Here is an 11,033-nt window from a genome sequence, read left to right as displayed (position 1 = left end):
AGGACTTTTAGTATGTTGTTCTGGTCACCTCATAGAAATGATCTATGCTGAAAAAAAAATATTTTTACAATTAGTCTGTCGTAAAATGCTACTTTGCCTGGACTAAAAATTAAATAGGGAATTGTGATTATAATTTTTTTTTTATTAATGGCCAAAGTATCATTACTGAAATCAAATATACATTCAATTAAAGAAAAGGAAGAGAAAATATATGATAGAACTGATAGAAAGTGGCAGGGACATTAGCATACATAATTTAGAAATACATCTGAATATATATGCCTTACACTGAACAAAGACCATAACCACTATTCTTCTCATGTAGCCTACCCCAATTACAATTTCAACCTTACAGTTACAATTTTGTTATTGGTATTTTACTTTCATTTTCTTGTAAACAAAAGTGAGTCTCCTGAGTCAGCCGTAGATAGATAGATAGATATAGACCAATAGAGGGATAGAGAAATAAATGTTATACTTGTTACCAAATCTTTATTTTTGATAAACCAGACAACTTTTCCAGTCACATAATAAATAAAATTAAGACAACAACTTACAACATACTTTCCATTTCTTTTTCCAGATGCTGAAAACATGATGCAAACTGTTGAGACGAAGGTATAATACTCAGATTTTCATTCCATTCCAAACTCCATACTTTTTTATTATTATTATTATTCAATTTACAGTTGAGATAGTTACCTAAATGTAAAAAAATGAATAGACGCAAGACACCTGTTTCCAGTTCAGCATTGAGGAGAAGAGCCAGGGTGGACCTTAATAGAAGGTTAATTGATATCGGCCAGGAAACACCTGCAGCCACACTTCCTCCCAGAGATATTGGGTCTCCAACAGATGATGTTGCAGAACCTGAAAATGAAATCATGGAAGAAAATCTTGGATTAGATCCAATGGCAGCTGTTGTGTCTGACCCAGAGGATAGATCTTATTATCAAGATGATAGTGATGTAGAAGAAATATCTGACTGGGAGGAACCAGAAAAACTCAGAAATCGCCTTTCCAACTGGGCATTAACATATGGTATTTCCCATATTGCACTTTCGGCTCTCTTGGCAATATTAACGGTCCACCACTGTGACTTGCCAAAAGATGCACGAACTCTTCTTAACACAAGAAGAGATTATTCTGTTAGGGAGCTCTGCGGTGGACTATACCACTACATTGGCATTATTGAGGCGTTAAAACATACCCTTTCCCAGTGGAAAGACAAGCTTGTCGATGGATGTTGTTTACATCTTCAGATGTCAGTGGATGGCCTGCCACTTTTTTTAAAAGTTCAGGTCTTCAGTTGTGGCCCATTTTAGGTAGATTGGTGGGAGTACCCATGAAAGAACCTGTAGTCATCGGGATGTACTCAGGTATAAAGAAACCTGAGTCATCAAAAATGTATCTCACAGATTTGGCAAATGAACTCTCACAATTACAGGAGGGGTTTACATTTGAGGGGAAAAGGCTCACTTTAAAAGCTCATTCGATGATCTGTGACGCACCGGCAAAATCCTTTGTGAAAGTCACAAAGGCTTTTAACGGTTACTATGGCTGTGACAAGTGTATTCAGAGTGGGGTGTACCTCAATCACCGCATGTCATACCCCCTCATGAATAGCCAAACACGGTCTGATGAGGCATTTGCCAGGCAGGAGGATGAGGAACACCACCATGGTCCTCATGCCTTCACAAATGTACATTTTGGTTTGGTGTCCCAAGTCCCACTGGACTACATGCACCTGGTGTGCTGGGGGTGGTAAGGCGCCTTATCTTTCTGTGGATGAAAGGTCCTCTGACTGTCCATTTACCAGGGAGAGACGTGGACAGAATATCCAGAAATCTTCTAAGCTTAAGACCCCACATTCCTTCGGAATTTGCTACAAGGCCAAGAGCACTGAACAAAGTGGATAGGTGGAAGGCGACGGAGTTCCGTCAGTTTCTCTTATACACAGGGCCGGTGGTGTTGCGTGAGGTGTTTAGTCCTGATCTATATGCAAACTTCCTGCTGCTGTCGACAGCCATGGCAATGCTGGTCTCCCCTTTCTTTGCCAGAAAGTACAACGAATATGCCAACAGCCTCCTTCATGCTTTTGTGGAACATTTTGCCCGCCTGTATGGAAATGATCATCTAGTGTACAATGTGCATGGGTTGACCCATCTTGCACAGGATGCAAAACATTTTGGCAATCTGGATGTTATATCATCCTTTCCATACGAAAATTATTTGCAAAAACTCAAGGGTTTTGTACGCAAACCCTCAAATCCCCTGGCCCAAATAATTAGACGCCTGTCTGAGGGATTAAATGGTGGTGTTACAAGTGACCAGCCCATCAAATTGTGCAAAGAACATGCCCGAGGCCCTATACCAGTACCAAACTTGATCTGTCACCAGTATGACGAACTGATATCAGAGAGGTTCACCATGACCACAACATGTCGAAATAACACATTTCTTATGGGCAAAAATGTGTGTCAGATAATTAATATAATTGACTGTCACGGTGATATCATAATTGCCTACAGACAGTATGGGATGGTTGAAACATTTTTTACCTATCCTTTTAATTCTGACATTTTAAACATTGTGATACCAGCTGACTTAGGCCATGAGATAAAATTCTCCAAACTGTCATCTTTCACACAAAAATGCATGGCTGTCTCTTTCAATGAGGCAATGGTGGTTATACCGTTGTTTCATATGAAGGACTAGACTTTAGTTTTGAAAATCATAGTTCAGTTCAGTTCAGTTATGTATTTTTTTAATCATCTTATTTTTTACACAATTATTTTTAAAAGACATTTTGTGGAGTAATTTTCCTCGACGAGGACGTTACAGAAGTTGTGCCGAGGTCATGGGTTAAAGGTGATGAATGTTTTTGGCCAACATTCATTTCCAAGGAAAAAACCCAAAAGGCCATAAAGAGGCATGAAATGCCAGGCCTTGGCTGGAAAATCTCAAAACAAGAACACTCTTTGAAAAAGGTAAATAAACAAGCAAACTTGTTTCTATAATTCTATGTCTTTCCATGTTAGGACAACAGTTATGCCTTACTTCCTTTGTCCTTAATTATCTCCATATATGTCTTTCTTTCTTTTTTTTTTTATTATAGTAGATGACTTCAGTAAGGCAAGGCAAAAGCTGAAGGACTACAACAGAAATGGAACGGCAGTCCTCCAGTCAGAGGATGAGGGCTCCATGGCAAAAAGGAGAAGAAAAGCGACACAGTATGTACATTATAGATAATTGTTGTATTACTGCAAAAGCTATGGGTGGGAATGGGTTTAGGGTACAAAAAAAAGCCTTTGTTCATGCCTGCCCATTGAATGATGCTATTGCCTTGTCATTACAATTTGAACTCTGTCTTCACTAGTTACCCAGGATTTGAAAACGGCAGTACTGACTCTGAAACTGAGCAGACTCCAAAAAGAAGACCAGAGTCTCGGCCTCGGCCTCGGCCTCAACCTCTCCCTATTAGCGCTACCCTTCCTAGTCTCCCTCCAGCCCCCCTCTGTAAGTTTTGATTTGATTGCCAACTGCAACAATGTACAGTTCAGTGATTTGTACCACTGCAATATGTTGATTCGCGGTTATCCCTTTATCCAAAAGCGGACATCGCAGTGGACATGGGTCAGGAGTCTCTGGACAACACAGGACAGGGAACTTATACAGACATAAGCTGGAATGTGAGGAGGGAGTCAGACCCCTTCAATGGTAGGAATCATGCTCTGTAGCAAAATTACAATACAAATGAAAGTACAAAGGTGATGTTCTGTCCTGTTCATTTCTCTCCTTGTCTGACAATCTGCCTCTCTTGTTATCATTTTCCCTCAATGGTCATCTAGTAATCAATAGCTCAGCGCACCAGTCAGCACCACCTCAACACTCAGTGCACCAGTCAACACCACCACCACCTCAACACTTGAGTCCAGTGTTTGACATTAATATGGGCTTCCCCTATTCACATGGTGACTTTTTCATACAAATTTACAAGTACATGTGTACAATAAATATCCTGTATATATACTTATTTTTTTCTTGTTTTCTGATTTTAATATTTACATACCTTTCCTCAATTAGCCAGCGGTGGTGGCGAGCCTGGAGGTCACCTCCTCTTAAAGCCAACCTTCAGAGTTGGCCATGAAACAGGGCCAATTCCTTGCACACGTAAGAAATAATAAAAAAAGAGTGTTAACAATGTTTACAACATATATATATATACATATATTATATATATATTAGTGGTGGGCCGTTATCGGCGTTAACGTGCTGCATTAACGTGAGACTCTTATTGCGCGATAAAAAAAATATCGCCGTTAATCTATTCTCAAAGTTGGGTTGGGAGCTGGGTCTATACTACGCAAGCTATGAGGACTTCCTGTTTATCACATACTCCTTCTGCAGTGCGTATGCGTTGCATATTTTTTACTCACCCATGTTAACGGATTCCAGCGTTAGTGCATTCCAGGAGCGGTCTGCAGCAGTGCAGCGATCGTTTACGTACCGAGTCTATTTTTGCTGTGCTGCACGCGCTGAGTTAAAGTGACAGCGCATTGTTCGCGATAAAAATGAACATGGATTGGCACGGAAATGCAGTAATTTCATAATAAATGTTATACTAGTTAAAGCCTACTGTGTTTCACAGTCAACACGTGGCTTTTTTGCTAGGTTTAAAACAAGAAAAAGAGCTTAGATAAACAAGGCAACTTAATACCTATATGCACTTTTATGGAAGCAGAAAAACAAAGTTCATTAAGACCCGTGGGATTGCTTGTAATAAAGATTTAAATGCAAAAGGGACGAGAGTCGAATGTTTCTGTTAGTGGTGTGTTTTAATTTTAAATATTTGCGATATCCTAACAAGATAATTGGGCTAAATGTTATGTTTAAATGTGTTGCCGCTTGCTTCAGTAACTTATTATACAAATCTAGAAGTCAAATCCATGAATAATACACTGTTTATATTTATTGAGTTTAAACTAATGTCTATGAAAGATTGTTACTGTTCTGTGATAGAGTCACAATGATGAAAAGGATTATTATTTTTTTTTTTTTACATGATTTGAAATCTAAATAATGAATAAATGTTGTGTTTGTGGACCAAATAGTCGTGGATCAGTAGCGGAGTTTAAACGCGTCCTCTGTGAAAGCACAATGAGTCCGTGCTGCTTCTGCACCACATACGAAACGCATACGGACTGCAGACGGAGTATGTGTTAAACAGGCGAAAGGTTGTTTGCAACTTGTGCATTCCGGAATTAGTTTACTGTAGTAGTTCTTCCAGTCTCAAGTACCACCTAAACGCAAAGCATCCCTTAGCTAATGCAGAAGATGCCGGGCAAAGCACTGATGTAGCGCAGGGGAAGTGTCGTTGTCAAACTACTATGTTTGAGTGCAACTGATGCAAGCCCGTCAGCACAGCTCTATCAGTACTAACAAGTACATCTTATTGAACATAATTTGAATGCCTTCGGCAGAATTCAAATGAGCCATTTTAATCTAGATTAATCTAGATTAATTCCAAGATTACAGTGAGATTAATCTAGATTAAAAAAAATTAATCTATGCCCACCACTAATATATATATATATACTATATATATATATATATATATATATATATATATATATATATAGTATACTATATATATATATATATATATGCATACAGTACAGGCCAAAAGTTTGGACACATCTCATTCAATGCGTTTTCTTTATTTTTATGACTATTTACACTGTAGATTCTCACTGAATGCATCAAAGCTATTAATGAACACATGTGGAATTATGTACACAAAAAGAGTGAAATAACTGAAAACATGTCTTATATTCTAGTTTCTTCAAAGTAGCCAGTGAGAATCTACAATGCAAATAGTCATGAAAATAAAGGAAACGCATTGAATGAGAAGGTGTGTCCAAACTTTTGGCCTGTACTGTATATATATATATATATACAGTATAGTGTGCAGCTGTGGGTTGATTTTATTGACCATCATTGTGTGTATTATTTCCTTAATGTTTAAAATAACCTGAGTCTTTTCTCCAGATTAACACTTTTTTTTTTTTCAACTTTCACAATGTTTCAGCGGCTCAGCTACATGGCCTATTGCTTTTGGAAAACCTAAAGCAGCAGGTTGCCCAACTCACCACCACCGTGAACCTGCTCATGGCCAAGGTCAATAACGGCCTCCAACCAGCAGCCTTTGAGTGGTCCGGGGAATTTCAATTCCCCCTGGAATCAGATCCAGAGCTGGACCGCTTTGAGGCCTGGCTGGCGGACCCTGCCAACGATAGGCAGAAACATGCCCTTGTAAGCATATTCCCCCAATATGTTCTCATTGTACTCAAGACACTTGTTTCATCTTACACTAAATCTAATTAATCTAAAGTAATATTTATTGCTACAGTAGACTAAGCTCTTTATGATGATGTAACTGTAATCTAATTCATCTAAAGTAATATTTATTGCTAGACTAAGCTCTTTATGATGATGTAACTTGAATGTTATGGATAAAAGCATCATCCAATTGCCCACATGTCTTAATTGTGAAAAAAAAAAACTGTCAAAAAAGTGGCTTACCTGTTTAAAAACTTGTGCAACGGTGATCCAACCACTATCTTCATGCCCCTAGGTGAATACCCTGTCTGCTGTCGGGGGTGTGGATTTGAAGAGGGTGACATGGAACATTCTGTCATACCTGTTTTCCTGCCCCCTTTCCTGAACAATTAATTGGAAGGGTGTGAACAAGAAGAGGGCCTTCCACAGGATGGCATCACGGACCCTCCTCAGCCGTAAGTAGGCTATTGCTTCAAATGCCCTTAGTGAATTAGTATTTATTCACTCAAAAGTCTTACAGATTACTCCTGAAAAAGAGTTTAGCAGTCAAAACTGATTGTTATACTAATACGTATATAGTATATACAGTGCAGGCCAAAAGTTTGGGCACATCTCATTCAATGCGTTTTCTTTATTTTCATGACTATTTACATTGTAGATTCTCACTGAATGCATCAAAGCTATTAATGAACACATGTGGAATTATGTACACAAAAAGAGTGAAATAACTGAAAACATGTCTTATATTCTAGTTTCTTCAAAGTAGCCAGTGAGAATCTACAATGTAAATAGTCATGAAAATACAGGAAACGCATTGAATGAGAAGGTGTGTCCAAACTTTTGGCCTGTACTGTATATATATATATATATATATATATATATATATATATATATATATATATATATATATATATATATATATATATATCACCTTCTGTATATTCTGGCTCGAAAAGATAAGGACGTCCATCAAACTGAAAGGGTTCGTTTACGATGTCTTCAAATTTGTTCGAATAACCAGAGCCCGTCTACTAGACATTCTCTGGTGTGTATCCTGTTGCATTCAGTGCTTTCTTCCGGCAACAGCGTTTCACACGAGATTCACGCGAGATTCTTAGCGGTCAACTAACATTATGGTTCACCCGGAATGCATTGCAACACACCGTCGGCGAGAGACTCATGGTTAGGTCGGCTTTAAATACCATACAGAATCCGTTCTACTCTAACGATCGTGGCATGATGATTAAGACTTGTATGCAATGACATGATATGTGTTGCTGGTTATGATGACTGACGTGACTTGTATGCATTGACTTGACTTGTGTCGCTGGTGCAGAGTAGTAGTATAAAGTTTGAGTGAATGCGAGTTTTTCAATGAGATGTTCTATTACAGTATACGTGGTTTACTTTAATTGGAGCTGGCTGGGCATTGAACTGGGCTTAACTGATTGACAAAACTTTTTTTTTTAAATGACCTGTATGACCTTTATAACTGGTGCTGGTTAGTCATTGAACTGGGTTTCATGGACTGGCTTTAAGTTTTTTTTCTTTTTGAGCACGTTCGAATCCCAGGACATAACGCACTCATAATAGGCTCGAGATATAATTCCAAAGGGGACAGATAGGCTTGGCTACAGCGCTTAAAACTTAAAAAGATTGAAATTGCAATCAGTGACTCGCATCGGGTGAACGAAGCTTTTCGAAGTTGAATAGGCTATTAAAATCAATTTGCGCACCTCCATGGAGGGACTATAGTGGGCTCGCCCTTCTATGAATTGAAAAAGACACTGATTTGCCATATCCTGACTCAGAAAAAAAAAACATTTTATTGCTTACTTTGCCGCAAACTCAGCAATGAAATCATAGGCCAGCTTGCAGGTAGCCTAAAGTCTTTTTCAATAGAAGGGCGATCCCACTATAGTCTCTCCATGGAGCCTATTATGAGATCCAGTGCATTATGTCCTGGGATTCGGACGTGCTCAAAAAGAAAAAAAAAACTTAAAGCCAATCCATGAAGCCCATGTTCAATGACTAACCAGCACCAGTTATAAAGGTCATACATTCCATTAAGCCCAGTTCAATGCCCAGCCAGCTGCAATTAAAGTCAACCACGTATACTGTTGTATAGAACATTTCATTGAGAAACTCACATTCACTCAAACTTTATACTACTACTCTGCACCAGCGACACAAGTCAAGTCACGTCTTTTTTGACAAACGCTCCCAAAACTCCTCCGGTGGCCCCTTAAATAAATAACGAACAGTCCCTTAATGATATCAACAATAAGGCCCGATGCGTTTAAGGGGGCAGCATAAATGCGCTTATTTTACTGACCATCATAGGCAGACTTTGATTTCGAGTGAACTAGCAGTGCCCTGGCCAGAACTAAGGGGACTGGGTACTACCGAGCCAATTCAAACCATGTTCTGTATATAGGCCTAGGCTATCTGTGCATATACGTGTGCAAATTCCGAGACTGCCGACAGTTCGGGTCAGGTGAAAGTTACTGCCATCAATGTAGACTATGCATTGCCTAAAACTCGGTCACAACCTGCGTGTTAGGCTATATCAGGCTTTATTATATTATGCTGCTGTACTTTCAGAGACCCCCACAGATATTTGAGTTTTCTGCTTTCATGTGAGCCAGACCTCTCTCTATGGGAGCTCAGCTCCCACTGGCTCCCATCTAACTCGAACCCTGTGTAGTAGGGAGATGAGTGAAGTAGCCTACTTTTACTCGCTAGGAAGTACGACGATAAACGACATATACCGTGGGCTAACTTTACAAAAGAGGATGACAATCGATCCTTCCCGCACAGATTTCCATTGATTCAATTCTTCCAGTTTTGATATCTTCGTAAAACAGCATACACCAACAATAATGCCTTCTGTTTATTCTTCTTATTCTTTTTATTACTATTAGGCCTAATTGGGGCTACGTCTTAACCTCAGTGGTTAGATATAGTTCATTTCTCTTATTCAGTTTTACATGACCAGTTTTTTTTATTATTAGGCTATTATTTTATTACAGCTCCATCAACTAATGCACAAACCGTTATAGAAGTAGGCCGAATTAGAAGGATGGGCCTATCTTCATTTTGAGCAAATGCAATATACGTCTGCCTGTTTTGTCATCATGTAGGACTAGCACTGATCCAAATGTCTCATTCAACCTAATCAGTAATGCTGTTTTCCAGGTGCAGTGGGCAAATGCGCACTGACAGCAACTGCAACAGAAGCTGAAATATGGAGGCATGCTATAAGGTGGTTTGCCCTTTCGGCGGACAGGAGAGGAGGGCGCCAGGAGATACTGGCGCGTCAGCAGCAGGAGCAGCAACAGCAACAGCTGCCACAGCACCCAGCTAGTGATTTTGTTTAAGTGCATGTTTTTTTATTCACGTTGTGTTTATAGCCTGTGCGTTTTTTTATCCATTAATTCTGTGTTTGTTGTTGAGTGTGTTTTGTGTTAATTGTTGACTTTGTTCATGACTTTGTTGTTCATTTTTTATAATTAAATCTATGTATTCGTGGTCATTAATTCTGTGTTTGTTAACTTTGTTCACGTTGTTTTAGTATGCGTTTTAATCATTAAAACGATTTATTTCAGCTATAGCCTATAGGCCTACGCATTGCTCCAACTGAAACTAGCCTTTATCAAGTCAAGTCAAGCTTTTTATTTATAGCCAAGGCCTTGTAGTGAAAATGTTTTTTTCTGGACATTTTCACAGTCTGTGAAAATGTAGGCCTATGCCGGTAGCATAGGTTACTATGATACCCTAACTGACAAAAATGCCGAAAATAAGGCAAAAGGACAATCCAGTGGTGATTTAAGTGGATTCCTAACACAACCGGCACAGCTCCGGTAGGCGGAATCGTTTCACGCACCCGTTACGCATGTGTAACGGGATGATCAGGCGGTGCTGGATCGGCGCTGGCACATATCCGCAACAACCCCTAAAAACAGACCAGAAACGGCTTCGGCCCGATGTGCGTTTGGACTCAGGAACGAGTCCGTGAGGCGGATGCGGGCCAGACCCGGCTCTATCGTTTTGCGGTTGCGGCCCTGTTCCGTTACAGCGTCCAGTGGCTATCTGGGGACCGTACTGCTCAAAAGGTTAAAAAACATGCAGCAAACGAAAAAAGGCGATTAATCAGTTAAAATTTGTTACTGTGGGTTAACAAATTCATCGGTTAAATTTTGTTACTGTGGGTTAATCTAGACTATGTTGTTAACTATTTACAAGTTTTGTATTTGTATTTATCCCGTTTTTTTCCATTGCATCTGTAATAAGAAACTGTCCCGAGACATCACGTAGGCCTAATTATTTTTAGTTTCATTATCTGCCAATTCCAGCATTACTGACCTGACATTCGCAGTCAAAACCTGAAATATAAATTCTCACAGAATGTATTCATTACCAATATATTGAACCATCTCTTTACGTTTTTCTAAATCCTAAACAGAGTCCAGACATTGGAAAAGTATCCATCTATGAACGTTTTTATAGGCTATTTAAGATTTGAGAAATACACGTGCAGTAAGGACGTGACAAAAAAGACCCAAGCTTTCGGGAGACAACATTTTGTAGATTTCTATGATTTACAATGCACAAACCAGAAGCAACAATATATGGAGTTAATTGGTTAACAGATGTTCAGGAGCAGGGGCACGCCCCAAACAATCACCTGA

General features: G+C 39.3%; 2 long non-coding RNA genes across 2 annotated transcripts; both read left to right on the top strand.

The window, feature by feature from the left end:
* Window positions 1-2,513: 2,513 nt before the first annotated feature.
* LOC122143607 lies at window positions 2,514-3,933 on the top strand. Its single transcript, XR_006159261.1, has 4 exons — window positions 2,514-2,990; window positions 3,119-3,233; window positions 3,380-3,519; window positions 3,616-3,933. It is a non-coding gene; the product is annotated as an uncharacterized LOC122143607 (long non-coding RNA).
* Window positions 3,934-6,102: 2,169 nt separating this feature from the next.
* LOC109105565 lies at window positions 6,103-10,044 on the top strand. The gene is made up of 3 exons (XR_006159260.1): window positions 6,103-6,315; window positions 6,638-6,797; window positions 9,541-10,044. It is a non-coding gene; the product is annotated as an uncharacterized LOC109105565 (long non-coding RNA).
* Window positions 10,045-11,033: the final 989 nt, after the last annotated feature.

Source organism: Cyprinus carpio, unplaced genomic scaffold (assembly GCF_018340385.1).
Source record: "Cyprinus carpio isolate SPL01 unplaced genomic scaffold, ASM1834038v1 S000006461, whole genome shotgun sequence".
Taxonomy (NCBI): domain Eukaryota; kingdom Metazoa; phylum Chordata; class Actinopteri; order Cypriniformes; family Cyprinidae; genus Cyprinus; species Cyprinus carpio.
This window is presented reverse-complemented; position numbering and strand designations above follow the sequence as displayed.